Genomic DNA, 18,091 nt, shown 5'->3' with positions numbered 1-18,091 from the left:
AAGGGAAAAATACCTCCAGTCAGCATGCACAGAACTCCAGCAAGCACACACTGTGCATGCGGCCCCTCCGAAGTGCTGGTGTGCCACTATGCACGCAGACACCCACCCCAGGGGAAGGATCAGGAGAGAAGAGACACAAATCCCGAAGCATGCCAACACAGAAAAACCCAAATCGAAGGCCGCACAGCACACTTGGATCTCACAAATCAGGCACTTGGCCCTCTTTGAAGTGCACTTTACTTCCTTATGAACCTGCTCTAAAGCTTTTCAAGTAAAATTTCACTCTTGCTCTAAAACTTACCTCAATCTCTCACTCTGCCTCATGCCCCTTGGATGAGTTCTCTCTCTGAGGAGATAAGAATTGAATTGCCGCAGACCCATATGGATTTGCCAATGCTAACAATCATATCATGCTTACATTCACACCAGCAGTGAATGAGGGTTCCAATTTCCCCATATCCTCCTAAAATCCTGTTATTGTCCAAAGTATTATAGCTATTCTATGGTTGTGAAGGAGTATTTCACAGTGAGTTTGAGTTTTCCTAATGACTAATGATGTTGAACATTTTTCACGTGACTAATGGTCATTTCTATATTTTCCATGAAGAAATGTGTGTTGAAATTCTTTGTACAATTTTTAAACTTTTTATTTTGAAGTATTTACAGATTCACAGTAAGTTGCAAAGATAGTAAAGAAAAAACTAGTACATTTTAATGTAACAGATCAAGAAAATCTAATTGATATGGTGTCTGATTTTACATTGCAACTACTTTTTTTTTTTTTTTAATTTATTTATTATTATTATACTTTAAGTTGTAGGGTACATGTGCATAACGTGCAGGTTTGTTACATATGTATACTAGTGCCATGTTGGTCTGCTGCACCCATCAACTCGTCATTTACATCAGGTATACATTGCAACTACTTTTTAAGAAAGTATCACTTGTTGAGTTTTGGTATACTATCAAAGAATATCCACAACTATCATAAAATCTATGAAAATCCTCCCTTTTCTTACTACAGTCTGTGTGAAACCAGATATTCTTTACATACTTAAAAATATATATATATAGTAACTAATTAAATATAAAACCAGATATAAGGCAATGGCTGCATTCTAAGAAACTTGCAAAACTATAAAGCAATGTCATTCTTCTCATTAATGTTTTTGTAAAACAATATAGCTATCTTTCATAAAAATTACTTATGTTAACATGTAATGAAATTTGTATTGCTACTTTTCAAAGAATTAAAAAGCATGAATTTTTTGTCAGTTTTAGTTTGCCATGTGGAAGTATTGCTACATATCCCTCATGAACAAAAGCTCTTTGGAATCCTTGACAATTTCAAGCATGTAAAAAGATCCTAAGACCAAAGAGTGTGAGAATTGCTGCTCTAAGTGTTACCCTAGGGAGACAGGTGTGGGTGAGCACTGCACCCCTGAGGCAATGAGGCCAGTGTGGCCTCCTTAGGAAGCCAGTGGGTTACATGAACACAGAGATAGTGAGGGGAGGACTCTGAGGACAGAAGTTGGGGTTTTCTCACAGGCACACACATGCACACATGTAAACTCCACTCACTGAGAAAAACTAGGAAGGAAGAGAATATCTGACAGCCTAATTTTCTAACAGTGTATAAATGTAGTACTGTGCACATGAAAACTCAAATCCATAGCCTATCTGCCAGCTCTCAGGCTCTGGGGTCATCACCAAAACACTACAGTGACACCCTGTTCTGCTTCCTCTGATGGCTCCACCCGACTCACTCATGCTCCCAGGTTCCCTCCTCTTTGACGGGGCCTGCCAGGGTGCCTCCTTCCTCTCTGAAATGCCTCCACAGTTCCTCCCATCTGCCTGCAGGAGGCATGCAGCCTCCTCAGCTTCCCCCTCCCTTGCTCTGCCTGCAAGAAGCACAGACGCCTTTGAAAACGATCGCATTGCTGAACCCTGCTGGGAACTAGCTAAGGGCAATGGGAGTGACCCATGTGGAGAGGTTCTGAGCCTCCACCCAGGACTTGGGAGGCCCCACCCAACCCGGAAGGATTTCCCAGAGGCCCCTTTCTTCCCTGGAGTGAGGAGAACTTTGGCTCAGGTATCAGAAATCCCGTCCGAGTCCTGACTCTGGTAGCAGCATTAGTCTGAGTGTCATTTTCTCATCCGCAACATGGGTGATGAATTCTCCTCATATTAATCAAAGAAATACATATGCAAGTGTTTTTAAATGCAAAACTCTATCAGTGTAAGCCACATTATTATGAATAAATCGAAAAGCACATTCTCATACTTAATTCAATGGGTCCTTGTTATTATTTCATAAACTAACATAAAGGTAGCCGACTATGAGGTAACACAGCAGAGAAATGCAAAAGATCTAAGTAGCATTGTTTATACGTGTGTGTGTATGTATATACTTGGAAATCAGAGGAGTATTCTATATTCTCTTCATTTCTTTAAGCCAAGGGTACTTGATTGATTAGTTTAAATATTAAATATGCCCTTTTGTTTTCTCTCAGTTGGACTTCTCTCTGAAATATATTTACTTTCTTCATTTCATTTCAGAATTTGCTTGGAACCACAGTTTTAAAAAACGTGAAATAAAGCAGCTGGAATTTTTGTGATTTAAAATCATAATGATGATGATGATGATAAATGAAAGCACATATCACTCTGGGGGAACAGCAGACTGAAGGAAGGAATGGACGGTGCAGCCATGAAGCAGCATGCATACCTTGTATGCTACACTGAGTTTCACCCTATGTCCCTACAAAGTATCAGGTTTTCAGAGGTGTGAATTCGCAAGGAAAGACTTTAGGTCACCATGCCTTAAATGTGGGTGACTATGTTGGAAAAAAAACATTTAACTTACTTCAATTGCCTGGACTGTGTAGTGGAAGAGAATCAATTCTAAGTTAACTGAGTCCCAAACCACATACAGCTGTATAGATTAGGTTTTATATCGTGAAATGCATTCTTCAGTAATGAGGAAACTTGTGTGGACTTCAGAAACGAGAAAAATCTTCTCTGTCCAAGAAAGATTTAGGAGCAGCATCTGCGTCCTCCAGAAGAGATAGACTGGAGCTGGTACAAGTTAGAGTTTGGTTATTACGGCAGCTTCCTACTTTGCCAGACAGAGCTTTCTTGAAAACGCACGTGAAATTCTAATGTTAAAGGTTAGCAAAGGCTAGTGTTTGGTAAGAGACAAATAAGAGTACACAATGAAAATATTATCTTCCTAATTACACTTCACATTTCAGGGACAGTTTTCAACAAAATACTTCCTGCATTTCACATGGTCTTAATTTTGTAAACACGCCTATTCATTTCCATCATTTTCTCAACTGTACTATGGGCTCAGCTATATATAAATATGAGACCTCAGCTTCCTAGCCCTAATATTAACCCTTTCATTTTCTGCTTTCAATTCATTAAAAAAGGGGAAAATGCAACAAAGCATTCAAATGATTGTATGCACAATATTACCATAGAAATATCTGCACAAGACTGACACACTAGACCACTGGCGGACAGGCAGCACTTCCTAAGATCCCTAGAAAGGTTAATACACCAACTGTGGTAGCAAAGACTGAATCTGGTATGCAAAGCAGCTTATGAGAGTCAGGTGTAATTATGTAAGTAAATATTTCTAAAAAGCTGAATGTATGGAAGTCAAAGATGCTTTACTGAGATTGTCTGTTGATTTCTTTCTTTCTATTGCAGGGACCTTAATAACTTGCAGACGGCTACACACTTCTCACATTCCTGAGCCTGATGCAGAACAAAGGCCTGGAGGGCCAGTTTTCATCTCAAAACTTGAGTTACACTATGTGCCCACGGATTCATATCCTGCTTGCCTTATTCAGTAACTGATTTTTAAATGGAACAACGTTTGACATGACTTTTTAAAAAAGGTGTTGTTAAGTCATTATATAGAGGGAAAATATGATAACCTTATTAAATTACCTGCCCTTGTAGACTGGGTAATGTCGCAGGCCTGTCCCCCGAGACAAGATGCATGGTGAAAGCCACTGTAATCCATTGCGTCCTGCTTCAAGGTGAGTGTGGCAAGAGGAAAACTTTCCCTCTAAAGCCCCTACAGGAAAATTAACTCAAACTGGAGGGACTGAGGCAGCAGGAAAGGCAAAAAGTAGGAGTACTTTTAGTTTCCCAGGGTTCATTTTAACAAAAAAGCTGTTTGAACTCTTTGGGACACCTGAAAAGCTAGATTCACATAACTGTACTTACTGTTTAACTATTACCCCCCCACATAAAAGATTCCATAATCATGACCTCAATAAGCTCTGAAATGTGACACATAAAATGTTATGACATAATAGAAAGCATTCAGTAAATACTTGCTTATTTCTTTGAGGTAGTAAGCAAAATTTTCTTTCTCTTTTCGTCACATAAAAAGATTTAAGTGTGAAAAGATCTGGAGAAACTGCAGCTAAAATGCTATACAAACTAATACACTGTACAAGGCCACAATCTGCCAGGGACTTTTGCAGATATTTTAATTCACTGTATCTCATTTAATCCTGCCAACTGTCTCCCAAAGTAGATATTTTCATTTGCGTTTTCACAGATGAAGGAATCAAAACTCAAAATGTTAAATAACTCGTGTTCTTTATTTAAGTTAAATGTAGCAGTTTCTAAACACCAGGCTCTCAGGATGTTTTACAACAAAGCCCTTACTTGAGGAAATGGGGTATAATATAAAGACAACTTTCTTTAGAAGGCCTAGGCGCTTGTTTTCAGAGCTGGGCTTCTTCATGTATTAGCTAAGGGACACTAGGTTAGTTATTTCTGAATTTCAGTTTCCTCAACTGAAAAACAGGAAAATAACTCCTATGTGTTAAGATTATACTGACTATTCAAAATAATTATGTATTCAAAAATGTATAGATATGTATAGGCTTATAAATACAAATATACATATATACATGCATCCAAATACATGTTTGCATGTATGTGTCTCACTGTGTCTGGCACAGAGTATGAGACCACTATTTAAAACTGTTTTTTTGGCCGGGCATGGTGGCTCATGCCTGTAATCCCAGCACTTTGGGAGGCCTAGGCGGGCGAATCACGAGGTCAGGAGATTGAGACCATCCTGGCTAACACAGTGATACCCTGTCTCTACTAAAAAATACAAAAAATTAGCCAGGCGAGGTGGTGTGCGCCTGTAATCCCAGCCCTTTGGGAGGCCGAGGCAGGTGGATCACAAGGTCGGGAGATTGAGACCATCCTGACTAACACAGTGAAACCCTGTCTCTTAAAAAATACAAAAAATTAGCCAGGTGCGTTGGCGGGCACCTGTAATCCCAGCTACTCAGAAGGCTGAGGCAGGAAAATCGCTTGAACCCAGGAGGTGGAGCTTGCAGTGAGCTGAGATGGCGCCACTGCACTCCAGCCTGGGCGACAGAGCAAAAACAAAAACAAACAAACAAAAAACAGTTTTTAAAAATTTTACCCTCTCCTTAAGCTAGTTAACTGAGTATGAAAATAAGTTTACTCCCACTGGATGCTGGTACTTGTTTAGTCTTTTTGTTTTCCTTTAAATCATTTCTTCAAGTTAAATTGTATTAATCTGAATATACTCTTAACATGAATTAGCAAACATCTTCAATTTGCATGTTTACCAACCTTTAAATTTAGAATGACGTTCTGCACAACAAAAGCAATGGTAGCAAGGAAGCTAGAATGACACGGTTTTTAAATGGCTTTTAAGAGGACATTGTACTTTCAGAAGAAAAAAAAATACCACGTATTTTAGACATATTTTTCCATGTATTAATTACTACTTTTAATAATTAGTATTTTTTCAGGAATCCAACAATTTATATCACTTCTCCATGTTAGCTGTTGGTTTATGTCTGCACTGCAGATGGAAACCAAGTTTCGGATAGGCCAGGTGCATCATCTGTTTCCAGTTTGACTTGATTTTGAAACATTCCAGTGTGTAGTACCTGGATTTCCTACCAATGAAAGTGGTATAGCAATCCTTAAAGATTCACACAGGTTAGAGCTGGACAGGTTCATAAACACTATCATATCTAACTCTGTCATCTTTACAAAAAAAAAAACTCTGAGAGTACAAGAGATGCACATGGCATCTCATAGGTCAAACTGCTAGTTGGGATAAATTCAGGATGAAGCAAGGGTCCAGATCAGGGTTCTTTCCATTGCTTGTGGCCCAGCATCCTAGCTAGGACACAGATGACTAAGAAAGACAGTGGGCTGGGGAGATATTTCGGACACGGCACTACTGTCACTTCAAAGCATGTTAATAAGATTTTAATGGGGCCTGTCTCCTGGTCTATGCTAGCCTTCCCTTGCCTCATCCCTGGGAGTTACAGAAAAAAGCCCCTGGCAGCTAAACTCTTCTCTAAAGCTTTTCTCTTTGGCTTAAAATATTTCAAATCCTTACACACAAGTCAGACCTAAAGTTTCCAGGCTATTCTTTCATAAAGAAGATTATAACTCAAAAAGCTAACCCTTTATGCAAAACCTTATCTGGCATGGTTACACTGAGATATTTCTTTGACGTTAAGAAAATATTTTTTTTAAGGAAACTACTCCTTTTACCGCTTTTAAGATGACTCTCTGCATACAATGTACACCTGTCTGTTGTTAGACTGGGTGTGGGCAGCATCAATGTCTGCCCCACTGAGCAGTCACCACGTATCAGACCCTTCCTGCGTGTAGTTACATTGCATGGGGCATGGTCTGGTCTAGCGTGTGTTTGCAGCAGAAAATCCTGAGCCCAACAAGCTCACTCTAGCATCCAGGCTGGCCTTTGGCAGTGACCACAAGTACAGCTGTGTGAATTAATATACATGGGAGCTTTTGACGTAGGAGGACATGACCAAACAAACATATTCAGCTGAAAATAGAGCTAGGCAGTGAGGATGTGTGTGAATATGACACAATGGGTATATTGACTTCTTTCTTGGTGAAGTGATTTTGAGTTGCTGGGTCTCAGCAAACAATACTCCCAAATGAAGGCTTCAGAAGCAGCCTAACAAGCAAAAGTTTCTCCTTGACTTTCTCCAGCCCTCCTGTCTCTGGGTCTTAACCTCCCCTGAGGCTGGCCACAGAATCCAGAATCCCTCTTCCTCAAGGCAGGTCACTGAAGTCAGAATCCCTTTTCCCCCAAGTCAGCCATCCAACCTAAAAATATGACTCTAACTTTCCTTCCACCTTTCTCGGTTGAAACTGGCCGCAAAGAAATCATCCAGTTTGCCTTGTTTGACTGAAGGCCATAAGATCCCCACACCCAGAAGGGAGGGACACTGCTCATAGAGGCCAGGAGGAATCTGGACAGGACTGGCTTGGCTCCCCACTCAGTCAGTTAGCATTAGATCATAACCTTTCCGCCCAATCCTATTTCTACAAGATTGTGCATAATTTGTTGAACCTAAGCATGATAATAGACAATTTTCCCTGTATCATTGATTTTTTATTTTTACTTTTTTAATTAATTTTTTTTTTAATTTTTTTTTTTATTTTTTTTTTTGAGATAGGGTTTCACATTGTCACCCAGGCTGGAGTACAATGGTGGGATCTCAGCTCACTGCAACCTCTGTCTCCTGGGTTCAAGTGATTCTCCTGCCTCAGCCTCCCATGTAGCTGGGATTACAGGCATGCACCACCACGCCTGGCTAATTTTTACATTTTTAGTAGAGACGGGGTTTCACCATATTGGCCAGGCTGGTCTCAAACTCCTGACCTCAGGGGATCCGCCCTCCTCGGCCTCTCAAAGTGCTGGGATTACAGGCGTGAGCCACCGCACCCAGTCTGACTTTTTATTTTGAAGGTTCCCATGTACACATTAATAAGTTTTGTGTGCCTTTTCTCCAATTAATCTGCCTTTTGTGAACTGATTTTTCAGCAAACCTTCAGAAGGTGAAGGGAAAAACCCTACAGAGTCCAAAGATGTGTTTAAGGCTCAAATCTGTCACTCACTCACCATGTAACTTCAGTTAAATCACTTAACATCCCTGAGCCTCAGTTTCCTCATTTATAAAATAAAAGTAGAACCATCTATGTCTCCACTTCCACAGGGTTCAATCAATGCTTTGGATTATGCAAATAAAAGTACTTTAACTGCCAAGCGGTATGTAAAAATCAGGTCTAAAAATTCTCTGCCATTGGTCATCTAATAGAATTGCAAGTAGGAATTCAATAAATTTGAATGAAATCATGACCATGAAGCAGGATAGGGGAATGCACTTCAGATTAAAAGAAAGAAATAAGAAAGACACATAAAATCTTGAATCACAAAGTAAGGATCTCACTTGAAAGTGGTTCTCTACCCAAAAACATCTATCTACTTTTTTCTATCTGGGGCTCTATGATATTCTTTGTAGGAATGGTTCCATAACAGCAACAACAACATAGTGGACTTGAATGGGCCATTGTTCAGCATCTACCCTGGGCCGGGCACTATGCTGAGAGCCAGAAATGCTCCGTGAGCGAAGGGCTCATCTGCTGAAGCCACCCTGGCGGGAGAGCGGACAGTGAGCCCCTGGCTGCCACGGAGGGCGAGAGAGCCTGCACTTGGGCATTAGCTCTGCAAGTCAGGCCACTTTGCTGCATGAGTCAGCATTTTAGCTTTTGATTTACCGATACAGGCAAGTCATTCTTTTTTCCTTTTTAAAAAATATTATGAAATTTTAAAAATGAGATTTTTCAGGGGGATAAGTAGAGGAATGAACAGAATTCACACACACATACACGTGCGTGCACACACACACACACACATCTTACAAACTGAATTTAATAACCAGAAAATAACACTTGTAAATATCAAATATGGTTTGTTCATCATTCTTTCATAAGCCTTTTTCAATTCAAAAGGAGTATATTTTTGAAAACTGTACAAAGAAGAAAGTGTATTTTTCTATTTTTGCTTAGGAGGCATTTTTGCAAACACTGTAAAAACTCCATGAAAAATGTTTACTACAACTGAACAAATAGGAGAAACGAAATCATACGCTCAGCCCAACAGAGGAAACACGGCTCCTGGCCAGCTACCATCACTTCTAGGCCTCAGCATTAGCATTTAAACAGCATCATATTTTCATGGTATTTCCGAAGCTGCCTGAATCCAGCTTACTGTTTAGAAAGTAGTGACTCAACATTGTTAAATGCGTGTAAGGCCAGTGTAGACGCTAATGCAGTCCTCTGTAGACTTGGACCTAGCAGTAAACAGACGGGGGGAGTCGCCAAGACCAAGACCAAATCGAGAGCAATTATCTGAGAACATGGCCCTCCGTAATTACGATGCAGCTCCCAGCCTATACATGAGTGATTATAGCTCTGTAGCCAATTTCAGTGGTTTTATTATTATTAGAAAAAACTCATAGATAATGTAGAAGGAAATGGCAGGTCATCTGGCCCCTGAGAGTACTTTATCCAGTTGAGCAGTAAATGTTTCTACCACTTCCTGAGAGAGGCAATTCCACGATCTAATAATGGCTATTGCCAGGAATCTGTTTATTCCTGGTGGTCAGCTGACACGTTTTCATATTTCACTTCATCTGTGACTGTTAGAAATTTCACCTCCTTGGAGTACTCTTTAGTTTAATCCTAGCCATCCTTCTCTCTTCTCCTCAGGAAAAAAAAGTAGCTTAAAAATGATTGCACATAAAAAGCAAGGATCCACTTTAATGAGATCTTAAATTGTAGGTAGCACTTCCACATACTTGCACACAGAATTGCTTTTGATGTTTACATTATGTGGCAACAGAAGAACATAAATTGTTTTATTCATGAGGAAACTGAGGCAGAAAAAAAGTCAAGTCGTTTGTTCAGGTAAATTCTTTGTGAAGTTAGGGATTCTGCAAAACCACAGGGATGCTATACAGTGCGTCATGAAATCATCAAATGCTACTTGTGATCCTATTAAGCTATGGATATACCTTGGCTATGTCATCCAAGTAGGCCCTTTTTAGCACTGCAGGTGTCTTGCAGAATTGTACTAAGAAAACATTCCCAACTGGTCATCTGGAGGTCTCGTTAATTTTTTGCCAATTTTTGACTTTTTCATCTCAAATTGTACCAAGAAAAGGGAATCATCATAATAGACAAGGAACAATTGTGGATTTTGAAATTTTTGTTTGTGTTTTGGATGTACTGTACAATTTTCACTGTGGATTTTCGTTTGTAATTAGGTTTAGTTTTCACTAACGTTGTTAATAATGATGAATATTTACATAAAATTTCTGAATATACAGATGATTTTCAAGTATTACCTTACAAGATATAATTTCCATACTGTGAGGTACACGGAGATCAGGTAGACTGCAATAACCCCGATTCAAAGATGAGTAAAACAAAATTCAGGAAACTTAAGCAACTTTCTTCAGGTCACACAGCTCTGAATTTGCATCTCCGTACTCTGACTTCAAGTCCCTTGATCTTCCTTCTGCACAATGTTATTGCTCATTTGTATTCACTGATCAACTTCTAAAGGTGTGAGTAGTCGCAGAAAGCTGGGTGCCAAGAGAAACAAGCCCAGGCTTAGACAGTTTCTTAACACACTGCATGACACGTCCTTTTCACTTAGACTTGCTGAGGCCCTTTGTGATTTGAAAGCTCTGTTATAACGGGTAATAAGTTGAGCTCACTTAGAAAAAAATCTCAAAAAGTTACAGATGAGGAAAGTGATCTCGCCGAGTTTTTCCAGCCACGTTATTCAGTAATAATCCGAATGGCCTTGCATACTCTGCCATGTTGCAACTGGTTTTATTTTGCATCTGACATCTTGATGGGCATGGAAAAGGACTGTTGGTGAGAAAAGTGGCACTGGGAGAACTCAATTCATTAAAATGACAAGATGTTTCCTCTGTCACAGACTCAGCGTCTCAGGCACTAAAATGCAATAGCCCAAAAGTGCCGAGAACAAAGGAAATCTGACTGGTGACTGTAGATTACCTAGCATGGGAACCTCACCAAAATAAATAGAAGTTACTTTCATTGAGGATGAAATAAAATGTTTGTTTTGTTTTGGGGCTGTGAAAGATGATATAAAGTTAAGCCCTCTGCCAGCAGAGCTTCAGGAAAAATAGACTGTCAGACACAGTTAATTGATTTCTTTATGGAAGTAGCTGAAAATAGAGCACACCAGTGAATCTGCTGCAATTTTCTAACATTCTAGACTGGGCTTTCAAGAAGTGGGGATGAGAGACCCGTAGAGCTGAGGCGTTATTCATTTCTGGGGCAGGAATGGAAACCCAGTTAGTGGAACTACTTCTTGCCCTTAACTTTCCATTCCTTGGATCTCTCTGCCCACCACCCTAAGTGTAATGGTTCTTGTAACACCTAACCTATGTATGAGGATACTTGATTTAATCGTGTTAGCAAGGCATTTGGAGTTTTCCAAATGAAAGGCAGTGGAAACGTACAAAACAGTGTTGTGATCCATGTTAATGAGCAGGTTGTTGGTCAGCAAAGTGAAGAGGGTCATAGAAAATGTCACTCAATCTGCATGCAGAGAAGTGACAAAGAAGTTCTCTAGGGGCTCCATGTCCAAGCCAATCTTATTTATTCATAATAGATGCAGTAATACTTTGATACTGTTTTGGGAAAGGTACTCTGAGAGTGTAAAGTGCTTTGCTAGCACTAACGTATTAAGCCTACCTACTTCCATGGAAAGCGGGGAGGTGTTCAGTGTTATTTTCTCAGTTTCACAAATGAAGAAACCGAGGCACCAAGAGCTGCTTTTCCCAATTTCTCACAACTGGGCAATGAGGTCAAAAATAGAAATGATGGGAGGAATGGAATTTTTAGCCCATGAAATCATGTTTGGTTTCTAATATTTTTCCACAGGGGCTGTGATTTTTTTTTTTACAAAGGGGATATATTATATATGTTTGGGGTAATGAGGTGCATGAAATTCAGCAAAAAGAAACAGTTGTGAATTATCAGGTGATTTGAACCCTGAACAGTGTCAGTCCTGTAGGCACCACATCATTTTTAGATAAGTCACTTAATATTCCTTTATGTCAATGTGCACTTTCTAAATAATTGGAAAAAAACTTTCTTTCCTCCCTTTGTTATATCCCAAATAGGAATCTAAGAGTTGTCCCAGTGAAGTGTGAAGCCCAGTCTAAGCTCTTCTTCTGGCCTGTGGGGAAGAACACATTTGTGCCAAATTTCTTTAGGGAAGACACTTCAAAAGGCCATCGTTTCTCTCGGCCTCTAGCACTGTGGGCTGAAAAACCCAGAAATGAGAACAGAGGGGCTGGGACTGTTCCCTCGACACACCCAGGCCAGGATGATGGGCCAGAGGATGCTGCTGTTACTCATAGGTTTCTGCTACCTGGAGTGGATTTAGGCTGCCTTGTCTTTGAGAATTGTTTGATTTTGAGGACAGGAAGTGCATGTGTGTCTGTGCACAAGTGTGTGTGCTTGTGTATGCACATGTGAGTGCTTATCTCACATTTACCTTCAGGGCAGGCAGAAAGGCTTGGGTGCTGCCCCCAGAGGATACGCCACTGGAGATCCTGTGGGGAGCATGGCCTGTTCTGAGGAATGGCACAACAGTCTGTGCCAGAGAGGCATTCTCCTAAAGTGGGGTAAGGCGGTACCTCCACGAGCACTTGGAGAAAAAGTACCATTGAGGGAGAAAGAGCCAGGGCTGAGAACAGAAGCCAAGAGTGGAAACTGGAACCTCAGGGGCCACTCCCACCCCATGGGGCTAGCATGAAGAATTGAAGGAGTTTATCAGACTGGTTTCCTCCTTCCAGAACATACCTGCTGTAGTGTGAAGGAAGACCCAGGCCTGGCACAGAGCTGCCAGAGAAGCAAACACCGAATGCCCATCCAAGTGACAGCCCAAGGGCAAGGAGATTTGACACCCTGCCTCCTCCTTCCCACCGAAGTAGGTAAGGAAGATTCCAAGGGCTGGAGGGAACACATAGCTTATATAACAGCAAAGTGAGAGCAGTATCCTGTCACCTTTAACATTACAAGGGTAAATATCAAACACCTACATGCGTCTGAATAAAAATACTCACAGGCCGGGCACGGTGGCTCAAGCCTGTACTCCCAGCACTTTGGGAGGTGGAGAGGGGCGGATCACGAGGTCAGGAGCTCGAGACCATCCTGGCTAACACGGTGAAACCCCATCTCTACTAAAAAAAATACAAAAAACTAGCCAGGTGAGGTAGCGGGCGCCTGTAGTCCCAGCTACTCGGGAGGCTGAGCCAGGAGAATGGCGTGAACCCGGGAGGCGGAGCTTGCAGTGAGCTGAGATCTGGCCACTGTACTCCAGCCTGGGTGACAGAGCGAGACTCCATCTCAAAAAAAAAAAAAAATCCTCACAACACGAAAAAAAAAAAAAAAAAAAGGAACAAACAAATTAAGGGAAAAAAGAAAAAAAAAAGAAAAAAAAAAAAAAAAAAAAAAAAAACAGAAAAAGAAACCACGATGAAATAATAATGGACCTTTTTTTCCTTAAACACAATTTGATAATCTGAACTTAGTAAGATGACTTCCATAAGAAGACATCGAGAAATCGCAGGGCATCATCTGCACCCCTCATTTGATACAATCTCCTGCCTTGTGTCGTTCATGATATTATGTGGACTGCCGTTTTCTCAGCTGAATTCTGAAAGGACAGAACTGTTTTAGCTAATTGTGCACATCTCTGGAAGTATCTCAAGCACACTGTACACAAAGTGGGCCTCAGTGCATATGGGCAACTTGACTGCCTCAAGATTCAGAAAAATACTAGGCTGTAGCGGTGGGTCTGAGCACAGATGCACCTTTCATGCTTCTTACGTTCATTTACAAAGTGTGACAAAAAATAATGATCCATGTTTGAGAAAAACAATCAAACATCATCTATTTTTTTTTTTTTTTTTTGAGACCGAGTCTCACTCTGTCGCCCAGGCTGGAGTGCAGTGGCCGGATCTCAGCTCACTGCAAGCTCCGCCTCCCGGGTTCACGCCATTCTCCGGCCTCAGCCTCCCGAGTAGCTGGGACTACAGGCGCCCGCCACCTCGCCCGGCTAGTTTTTTGTATTTCTTAGTAGAGACGGGGTTTCACCATGTTAGCCAGGATGGTCTCGATCTCCTGACCTCGTGATCCACCCGTCTCGGCCTCCCAAAGTGCTGGGATTACAGGCTTGAGCCACCGCGCCCGGCAAACATCATCTATTTAAATCAGTGTAGAAATCATAATTATTACTGAACTGGGATAAATAACATCATGTAACGCCTCTTCCCTCCTCTAAGCTCCATGCCTACCTACTACACGCTAGATTTCTTTAACCACATGACCTTATTTCAGCAACCACATAAGATAGATATTGTTAATTCCAGTTTAAATATAAGAAAGCTGACGTTGGGCGAATTGAAGTCACTTGTTCAGGGATGGGGGACTAATCAGTTCAGACTGTCAGCTTGATTCTAGGCTCAAGCACGTTCTTTCCAACAAATACGAGATTACTGCCTCCATCCTGCCACTTTTCTTGAGGGCAATAAAATTAAGCCAATAAAGACTAAATTGTTTACTTACATGTCAGAAGGGCTATTACTAAAAAGATGAAGGGTAACACGTGTTGGCCAGTGTGTGGAGAAGACAGAAGCCTTGCACATGGTTGGTGGGGATGTAAATTAGTACAGCCATTATGGAAAACAATATGACAGTTCTTCAAAAAATTAAAAATAGTCTCAGTAGGCTCTGGTCAAATTAAAAAATAAAAATAAAAATGGTACGACCATATGATCCTGCAATCCCACTTCTGAGTATACTTCCAAAGAAAATGAAATCAGACTGTCAAAGAGATGTCTGCCCTCTCATGTTCATCGCAGCACTGTTGACAAGAGCCAAGATAATATGGAGAGAACCTAAGTGTCCCTCAACAGATGAATGGGTGAGGAAAATGTTGTAGATAAATTCAGTGAAAACTATTTGACCTTAAAATAGGGAAATCCTGTCATTTGGAGCAACATCAATGAACCTAGAGTACACTCTACATTAAGTGAAATAAGCCAGGCATAGAAAGACAAGTGCTCTCACTTACATCTGGAATCTAAAAAAGCTGAACACACAAAAGAAGGGAGTAAAATGGTGATTGCCAGTGGTTACTAGGGGGTAAGGAGATGTGGTTTATGAAGATGTTGTTCAAAGGATAGAAAATTTTAGTTGAAGAGAAAGAATATATTCAAGAGATTTATTATACAACACAGTGACTATAGTTAATAACAATGTTTCATGTTCTTGAAAATTCCTAAAAGAGTAGATTTTAAGTGTTCTCATCACAAAAAACGATAACTACATGAGGTAATGATATGTCAATTAACTCAATTTAGCCATTTCACAATGTATATATATATTCCAAAACAACATGTTGTACAAGATAAATATGTACATTTTCCCCGTTAATTAAAATTTTTTAACTTAATTAAAAAAAAGACAGTCAGCCCTCCCTATCTGTGGGTTCCGCATTCATGAATTCAATCAACTGCACATCAGTGCCTTGATTTGATTCTTACACAGTGTATGCTTATATCAAAATGTCACATGTACCCCATAAATATGTACAAGTACTATGTATCATCAGAAAAGTTTTTAAATAAAAATTGTATCTGTACTGACAAGTATGGACTTTGGTCATTATTTCCTAAGCAATGCAACATCATGACTGTCTACATAGTGTTTACATTGTCTTCGGTATTGTAAGTAATCTGAAGATGATTTTATAAAAGAGACTTGAGCATTCCTGGATTTGGATATAGGTGGAAGGTCCTGGAACCAATCCCCACGGATGCTGGATACCACTAAATATATTTAGTTATTGGTTATGTTCACTGCTTAGCATCGGTCTCCCTCCGTGGGATGAAGCACCACCGATGCTAGGCGCTTCCTCTGTTCATCTACAACAGTGCCTGGCTCAGACTATGCACTCAAATAGCCATGTTTTGGACAAAGGTACTCTGCTGCTGTTTCTAGAATTGTCTTCAGCTTTGCAGAATACTCCAGAAGAGTAATCACTCTCCTGAGTCCGTGGCGATCTCATCAATGTGTGTGTGTCTTTGTTTTGTTTTTCTATTGATTGTTATATGAAATCTGCCTTACCCAGGATCACTATCAACTCCCTTTACCGAACCTGCCTCTCTGACTGACTTGTCCTGGTTTTTGAATTTAGTCTTATTCATACTAAAATTTTAATGCCACCTTTCTAGAACTTCCTGTCCCCTTTCAACACTTGACTTTTCCTGCCTAGCACTGTTTCCTTTCTGACATATTATGTTGTTTTAAACTATTTGTTGGTTATCTTCAAGGTCAGAGATTTGATCGGTGTGTTTGCCTTTCGTCAATGACTTACGAGAACACTGCCTGGGACGTAGTTTGTGCTCAAAGATTATTTGTTAAGAAGAAGAGCAAAAGGAAAAAATCTTTTTGTAAAGATGTTCAGAAGAATATAACCTGCATATAACTCTACAAGTATTTAAAGACTTTTTTGTTTTTTCTAAATATTCTTTCTTTTCCATTAAATCTGCCTCCTGAACATGACTATTTTCCAAGCAACCAGATGCTATGGGCTGTTGCAGATCTGGCGTGCTGGCAAATGAATCACGGATCAAAAAGCCTTCCAGGTCCATAATCACTCGTGACACCCTCCCAACCTGGTGAGGTGTGCAGGTGACAACAGGGCACACATTCACCCACCTCCACAAGTGAGCAGCTCCAGGCCTGGCCCAGTCTACATAGCTGGGGACTGGCAGGACAAAGATTTCCAGTGTCCTACGGAACCCATAAGGCAGCCACCGTGCTCACTCCCAGTTTATAGAAAGGAATCTGAGGCCCAGAAACCATTAAACAACTCGCCTAAGTCCTCCGTTGGTCAGACACAAAAGATATGAGACTCGCAGTGTGTCTGACTCTAGAAAATTACCTTCATTGCTTTTCTTAGGTGTTAAACTCCTATCTGTAAGAATGTGAGTGAGTGAATAAAAGAGTGTATGAAGAGGGCTCCCCACTCCTGATTTTGCTCCCATCCTCCATGACTTGATTTCTTTTCCTGCCACGCCACCTTGCTCCCTGGCTATTAGCTGAGCATCATTAGTTAAAATGTAAAACGAATACTTCTCCATTTCAAGAAGACCTTCTTTCTTTCTTTCTTTCTTTTTCTGGGAAATGCTGTGGCTGGCAGTGCAGAGGCAATTAATATACACACATCTTTCCTGCAAGGAAGTGCAAGCTCTGCTGGCCATCCTCAAAACCATGCCCAGCAGTGGTGAAAGGTCCCCTCTGTTACCCTCTTCCACACTGCCCTGTGGAAGCTGAGGCTACCTTTCAGGCTGGGGTTCCTGTCCTGGCAAGAAAGAGGCTTAATGTTGCTTCCAGGAGTGGTTAAAAGTCAATCAATAGATCCTCTCCGTCGTTTTCCAAGCTGGACTGAATTTGGATTTCATAGTAATTCAATTTTTAACTAGCTTGTAATTCTATTATCTTCTCCTCTTGTTCAATGTTTCTGTACATTAAGCTTCCTAGCAGATTTAAATAATGGCCTATGATGAGTCTAGAACCAAGTTAGATGATACATTTTCCTTCAGGTAAACGATTTCAGTTATTTCTCAAGACCAAGAGCCCCCCAAGTGTAGGCATGTCCCCCAGAGCCTCCTGCCCCTTACTGCGCCTTTTCCCTGGGAAAGGGCAGAATGGGTACAAGTCCACGCTTGTTATATGGGATAAGAATAATGCCTCCATAGGACAGAGGCACCCAGTGGGTGCTAGAGAGGTGTGGTATTGGGAATGGGAAAAGATAAGGTAGCAGGGCTTGGGCCAGAGGGGAGAGGACAGACAACAGAGAGGAGTAAAGAGGAATAAAGCTAATATGAAGAAAGTCATGACAAGTTGTATAAAGAGACATCAAAATTAACACAGTGGCTGGGCTAAGCAGTTGGGGACAAAAAAAAAAGAAGAAGGGGTAATATTTATGTTTTTAAAGGTATTAAAAGATAACAGAAAAGTAAAGAGATGAATAGTAACTAAAACAAACTAAATCAAACAAAAACCATTAGAAAGTAAAGGAGCAAATGAAAGAGGAACTAATTATGTAGTCAAATCATTAGTA

At 40.6% G+C, this 18,091-nt stretch overlaps 1 protein-coding gene and 1 long non-coding RNA gene across 10 annotated transcripts in view; one reads left to right on the top strand and one right to left on the bottom strand.

Moving 5' to 3' along the window:
* LOC110741323 overlaps positions 1–4,982 on the top strand; it is a 28,377-nt gene extending 23,395 nt beyond the window's left edge. For both annotated transcript variants that reach the window (XR_002517375.2, XR_002517374.2), the window contains 2 exons: positions 2,560–2,731; positions 3,718–4,982. This is a non-coding gene — a long non-coding RNA (uncharacterized LOC110741323). The remainder of the gene's footprint in view (positions 1–2,559; positions 2,732–3,717) is intronic.
* The window catches only part of OPCML (opioid binding protein/cell adhesion molecule like), a 1,159,098-nt gene that overhangs the window by 457,699 nt on the left and 683,308 nt on the right, over positions 1–18,091 (bottom strand). The window lies entirely within an intron of this gene.

The sequence above is a fragment of the Papio anubis genome, chromosome 12 (genome assembly GCF_008728515.1).
Source record: "Papio anubis isolate 15944 chromosome 12, Panubis1.0, whole genome shotgun sequence".
Lineage (NCBI taxonomy): Eukaryota > Metazoa > Chordata > Mammalia > Primates > Cercopithecidae > Papio > Papio anubis.
This window is presented reverse-complemented; position numbering and strand designations above follow the sequence as displayed.